Genomic DNA, 6,949 nt, shown 5'->3' with positions numbered 1-6,949 from the left:
ACCTAAAGCAACCGTCATAACCCATTTATTCAATTTGTATCTTTCGAGGGGCAGGCTTTGAATTCAGCAGTAATAAGACCACTGAGTCTCAAGGGATTTTTTTATAAAACTAAATTAAACATTTATTAATACAAGGAGGATTGTAAACACATATACGTCCAAAAATTACTACAATAATAACGACATAATTCCCCTAATTAATCAGATTGTGAGTTAAACCCCCGGCAAGGCAACAGTAAATCGCATAGATTTAAACAGATACCTGGCAAAGCACACTCTGGACAATCAAAATCAAAGTGAAATTATTTCACCTCTGGATCCTTGCAGGCAGCAGCCTGAGGCTTCTCACACTTGTTGGATAATACAAAGCCTCTACCTTGCACACAATCCCCTTTCTCCTTTATACACATCTTTCTCTTTGAATATGAATTTCCCATTCTATCATTGGGCTTTTAACTTTACCTCTTCTAACAATAACATCCTTTCATGCCACCAATTTTATTAGTAACCAGAAAAAAAAACGAAACACATTGGCTGGCGTCATATGGCTAATGCAAGATTTCGCTCATTACTTTGAGATGGATTTTAAAAATACAAACTTCCCGCTTGACAAAACTTCCATATGTTTACCAAATTACCACATTCAAACCAACTTCTTTATGGTCATCCAAGCCTCCAGAACAGCTGGCTTTAATCCAATTACGACACACACACACAGACACATACACCACTAAACTCGGTTTAAAAAATATTTCCCAAATGCATTATAGACATTAATCTCAGCGTGACAGATGACAGTGTCGTGGTAAAGCCACTCGACCAGCAATCCAGTCTACTGCTCTGGGGACACGGTTTCAATTCCCACCACTGCAGCCGGTGGAATTTAAATTCAATTCATAAAATCTGGAATTGAAAGTTCCTCTCAGTCCTGGTGACCATGAAACGTCCATCGATTGGAGTAAAAACCCACCTGGTTCAGTATTGTCCCTTTAGGGGAATTAGTAAATCTGCCGTTCTGACCCGCAGTCGGGCCTACACGTGACTCCAGACCCACAGTAATACGGTTGACTCTTAACTACCTCTCAAGGGCAAAAAGGGGTGGGCAATAAATCGATGTGTCAATAAGAAAAACACTGCAATTTCAAGTAGGCCTCGCTGCATTGTCCTGCTTTTTCCGGTATATTTAGTTAGAATTGTGGCAGTAAAATCATATTTGAAACCAGAATTAATTTAATAACATATGAATTAGTACCAGGATTAGGCCATTCGGCCACTCGAGTCTGCTCCACCATTCAGTAAAATCATGGCTGATCTGATTGTGGTCTCAACTCCACTTTCCTGCCTTACCCCGCTGGGGAACCGATAACCCTCGACTTCCTCAGCCTTGAATATATTCAGTGAGCCGGACTCCACTGCTCTGTGGGAGAGAGAATTCCACAGGCTGACGAACCTCTGAGAGAAGAAATTCCTCCTCATCACCGACTTCAATGGAGGCCCCTTATTCTGAAACCGTGACCACCCACACCATGTTGCAGATTCTCCCCACGAGAGGGAAACATCCTCTCAGCATCCACACTGTCGAGGCCCCTTCAGGATCTGATATGTTTCAATAAGATCGTCTCGCATTCTTCTCAACTCTAAGAGGGGACTTGACAGAGTCGGTGCTGAAAGGATGTCTCCCCTCGTGGGGGAGACCAGAACGAAGGAGGCGGGAGAGGCACAGTTTAAAAATAAGGGGTCTCCCATTTGAGATTAGGAGGAATTTCTTCTCTCAGAGGGTTGTGAGGCTTTGCAACTCTCTTCCCCAGAGAGTGGTGGAGGCTGGGTCACTGAATATTTTTTTGTGGCAGAGGTGGATAGATTCCTGACTAACAAGGGATTCAAAGGTTATCGTGGGGCGGTTCGGCGGAATGTGGAGTTGAGGCCACAATCAGATCATGATCTCATTCGAAAATGGGACAGGCTCGAGGGGCTGAATTGCCTCCTCCTGCTCCTAATTCATATTTTCATTGGACGCTCCAATGAATACAGGCACAACCTGTCCAAGGTTTCCTCATCAGGCAAACGCATTCATCCCAGGAACTATACGTATAAACCATCTCTACAAGGCACAAGTCAGGAGTGTGATGGAAAACTCCCCACTTGCCTGGACGAGTGCAGCTCCCACAACACTCAAGAAGCTCGACACCAACCAGGACAAAGCAGCCCCGCTGGATTGGCAGCCCATCCACAAACATTCACTCCCTTCACCACCGGGGCACAGTGCAGTCAGTGTGTACCATCTACAAGATGCACTGCAGCTCACCAGCACCTTCTCAAGCGGCAATTAGGGATGGGCAATAAATGCTGGCCCAGCCAGCGAATCCAGCATCAAATGAATAAATAAAGAACACTCGGTTTCCCGTCTTCTCTCCAGCTAGCAATTTGTGCATAGAAAGCTCCCATGAAGAAGGGATGTTAGGATCATCAAATCATACAAATTAGCAGGAGTAGGCCACTCGGCCCCTCGACCTTGCTTCGCCATTCAATCCGATAATTCAATAACAATTCAATAGTTCCATTATTATAATAACACTAATAATTATTCAATAACATTCAATAACACCCTTATACAAAAAGGCAAGGAGACAAAAAAACAGGTAACTATCGTCCAGTTAGCTTAACATCTGCCATTGAGAAAATATTAGAGTATTATAAACGATGTAATAACAGCGTTTGTAAATTCATAATATAATCAAGAAGTGTCAGCATGGCTTCAACAAAGGGAAACATGCCTGACAAATTTATTAGAAGTATTTTTGGAGGAAACAAGCAGGATAGATAGAGGGGAATCAGTGGATGTGACATATTTGTATTTCCAAAAGAGGTTCAATAAGGTACTGGTCATAAGGCTACTTAAAAAGATAAAAGCCCATGGTGCAGTGGGTTGCATATGAGTATGGATAGAGGATTGGCTAATTAATAGAACAGATAGTTGGGATAATGGGGGCATTTACAGGATGGCAACCTGTAACAGGTGGAGTGCCACAAGGATCAGTGCTGGGGCCACAATTATTTTCAATATGCATTAATGACTTGGGTGGTGGAAGGCAATGTACTATCGCCAAGTTTGTGGATGACACAAAAATAGGTGGGAAGGCAAGTGGTGAGGATAACAAAATGAGTCTACAGAGGGGAATAGCCAGGTTAAGTGAGTGGGCAGAAACTTGGCAAATTGAATATATTGTGGGAAAATGTGTAATTAAGCACTTTGACAGGAGTAGAGGAGCTGTAATTTATTTACATGGAGAAAGACTGCAGACAGCTATGACACGGAGGGATTTGGGAGTCCTTTTGCATGGATCACAAAAAGCTAATATACAATTCAGCAGGTAATCAGGAAGGCATATAAAATGTTGGCCTTTATATCAAATGGAATTGAGTATGAACACAGGGAAATCTTGCTAAAACTATTCAAGGCAACAGTTGGACCACACCTAGGATACTGTCAACAGTTTTAGTCCTAGTTAGTTTAGGAGATAACTGCCATTAGAGGCAACCCAGAGAACGTTCACTAGGTTGATCCCAGGGATGGAGGGATTTTTTTCTTAGGAGAGGTTGAGTCGGTTGGGCCTGTAGTCATTGGAGTTTAGAAGAATGAGAGGTGACCTTACTAAAACATAAAATATTCTTAGGGGGCTTGGCAAGGTAGATGCTGAGAGGCTGATTCCACTTGTGGGAGAGTCTAGGACCAGAGGGCATAATCTCAGAGTAAGGGGACGTCCATTTAAGACAGAGATGAGGAGGAATTTATTCTCCCAGAGCGTGGTGGATCTGTGGAGTGCTGGATCTGTACCTGCTGAATCGTTAAGTATATTCCAGATTGATGTAGACAGATCTTTAATCAGGAAGGGAATCAAGGGGCATGGGGAAAAGGCAGGAAAGCGGAGTTGAGCATTATCAAATCAGCCATGATCTCACTGAATGGCGGACAAGACTCAATGCACTGAATGGCCTCCTTCTACTCCTACGCTTTATGGACTTATACGATCGTGGCTCATCTGATTGTAGACTCAGCTCCACTTCCCTGCTTGCCCCTCCACACCCAGAGCCACCCCCCACCCCCACAAATAACCCTGGACTCCCTCGTTCATCAAAAACAGGTCTAATGCAGCCTTGAATATATTCAGTGACCCGGCCTCCACTGCTCTCTGGGGGTGAGAAATCTAAAGACTAACAAGCCACACAGGAAAGACAGGAAAAAAAATGCCTTATGTCAGTTGGGGAGTCAGTGGTGGTGAGAGGTAAAGTCACTGGGTTAATAATGCAGCAGACCCAGGCTGGTACTCTGGGGTTCAAATCCTACCACAGCAACTGTTGGAATTTAAATATTTAAATTTAATTAATAAAATCTGGAATTAATATCTAGTCTCTATAACGGCAACCGTAAAACTATCATTTATTGTTCTAGGAACCCATATGGTTCACTAGTGTCCTTCAGGGAAGGAAATCTGCTGTCCTTACTCGGCCTGGTCTATATGTGACTCCAGACCCCCAGTAATGTGGTTGATTCTTCACTGCCCTCTGACATTGCCAAGCAAGCCACTCAGTACAAGGAAATGGGGATTAGGGATGGGTAACATATGCTGACCTTGCCACCGACGCCCGCACCCCAAAGAATAAATTAGAACCATCTTCAATGGGAAGCCCCTTGTACAGAAACTGTCTCCTCATTCTTGATTCCACCAAAAGGGAGAAGCATCCTCCCTATCAAGCCCCTCTCAGGATCTTATATGTTTCAATAAGATCTCCTCTGATTCTTCTGAATGCCGATTTGTACAGTCCCAAACTGTCCAAACTTTGTTTCAGAGAGATCTGGCTGTCTTAGCGTATGAATCACAACAGGTTAGTCTGCAGGTAGAGCAAGTAACTAGGAAAACTAATAGAATGTTATCATTTATTGCGAGGGAGAATCAAATACAAAAGTGAAGAGGTTATGATTCAGTTATACAGGGCATTAGTGGGGCCACATCTGGAGTCCTGTGCACAGTATTCGTCACCTTATTTCAGAAAGGATGTAAATACATTTCAAAAAGTTCAGGGAAGGTTTACCAGACTAATACCAGGGATGGGCGGGTTGTGTTATGAGGTAAGGTTGGACAGGCTGGGCTTGTATCCACCGGAGGTTAGAAAAGTAAGAGGCGATTTGGTTGAAAACGTTAAGATCCTGAGGGGTGTCAACAGGGAGGGTGTGGGGAGGATGATACACCCTTTGGGAGAATTGAGAATGAACGGTTTCAAAATGAGGGGTCGCCCATTTCAGACTGAAATGAGGAGCAGTGTTTTCTCTCAAAGTGTTGTGAGTATTTGCAAGTGTCTTCCTCAAAAGGCGGTGGAAGCAGAGCCTTTGAATATTATTAAGGCCGAGCAAGATTGATTCTTCATTAGCAAGGGGGTGAAAGGTTATCAGGGGGTTGGCAGGAATGTGGGGTCAAGGTTACAATCAGATCAGCCGTGATCTTATTGAAAGGCGGAGCAGACTCGAGGGGCCGAGGGGCCCAGTCCTGTTCCTAATTCATTCGTCACTATGACAAAGCCCTTCATCCCAGGAATCAGCTCAGTGAACCTTGCCTGAACTCTTGCAGTATAAGTATATTTCTCATTAAATAAGGAGAACAAGCTGGACAGAGCGGTCTCACCAGCCGTGCTTGTGTACTTACAGTTCGTTGCAAAGTATGTCACAAGGCAAAGTAGGACCACAGAGGCGACGACACCAGCGATGGCGAATGCCATGAAGATAGCTTGGACCCTCTTTTTACGGAGAGCTGCCCCTGATATCACAGAAAGAAAAGGGAATAATAAAAACTGCAATCCTAGATCACACTTCACCAGCCAATGAGCACGAAATCGGAACCGTTGACCCGGTTGCAGTGCAGGAAGTGCGTCACCAAATTTACACACAGCAAGAACCCCAAATGGCAAGGAAATAAGGACCCAAATCATCTGAGCTCCCAGTGACGTGGGTTGAGGGAGAAATCTTGGCTCCAGGATCCTGGGGAGCAATGTTCCCACTCCCCCAGCTCGTTTACAGTGCTGGCCTGGGAGGACATTTACATCCACCACAGGTGGCAGGTGGGGCCCGCGATTTGATGAGCTCCCTCAATACTGACCCTCCGACAGTGCGGCGCTCCCTCAGTGCTGACCCGCTGACAGTGCGGCACTCCCTCAGTGCTGACCCTCCGACAGTGCGGCGCTCCCTCAGTGCTGACCCTCCGACAGTGCGGCGCTCCCTTAGTGCTGACCCTCCGACAGTGCTGCACTCCCACAGTACTGACCCTCCGACAGTGCGGCAATCCCTCAGTACTGACCCTCCGACAGTGCGGCGCTCCCTCAGCACTGACCATCCGACAGTGCGGCTCTCCCATAGCACTGACCCTCCGACAGCGCGGCGATCCCTCAGTACTGACAATCCAACAGTGCGGCGCTCCCTCAGTACTGACCCTCTGACAGTGCAGTACTTCCTCAGAACTGACCCTCCGACAGTGCAGTACTTCCTCAGAACTGACCCTCCGACAGTGCAGCGCTCCCTCAGTACTGACCCTCCGACAGTGCAGTGCTCCCTCAGTACTGACCCGCCTACAGTGCGGAATTCCCTCAGTAGTTACCATCCGACAGTGTGGCACTCCCTCAATGACGCTCCGACAGTGCGGCGCCCAGTCAACGAAGGGAAATCCAAAGGAAGGGCCACCAATGTTGGAGTTATTATAAAGTGTGGTGCACACGAGGCCACGATGAAAGTCAGGGAGCAGGGATGTTTTGCAGATATTACTCAGTGATGGGTTGGGGGAGGGACTCGAGCACGAGGAGAATGGAACCAGTGCCGTTCAGTTTGTTCGCTCGCACTCACTTTGGCTTTCGACCTCGTCGTAATCCTCTTCCTCCAAGACATCATCTTCGATATCCATGATGA

The sequence above is a fragment of the Cetorhinus maximus genome, unplaced genomic scaffold (assembly GCF_964194155.1).
Source record: "Cetorhinus maximus unplaced genomic scaffold, sCetMax3.hap1.1 HAP1_SCAFFOLD_193, whole genome shotgun sequence".
NCBI lineage: Eukaryota > Metazoa > Chordata > Chondrichthyes > Lamniformes > Cetorhinidae > Cetorhinus > Cetorhinus maximus.
The sequence above is the reverse complement of the archived record's forward strand: the minus strand, read 5'-3'. Positions refer to the sequence as shown.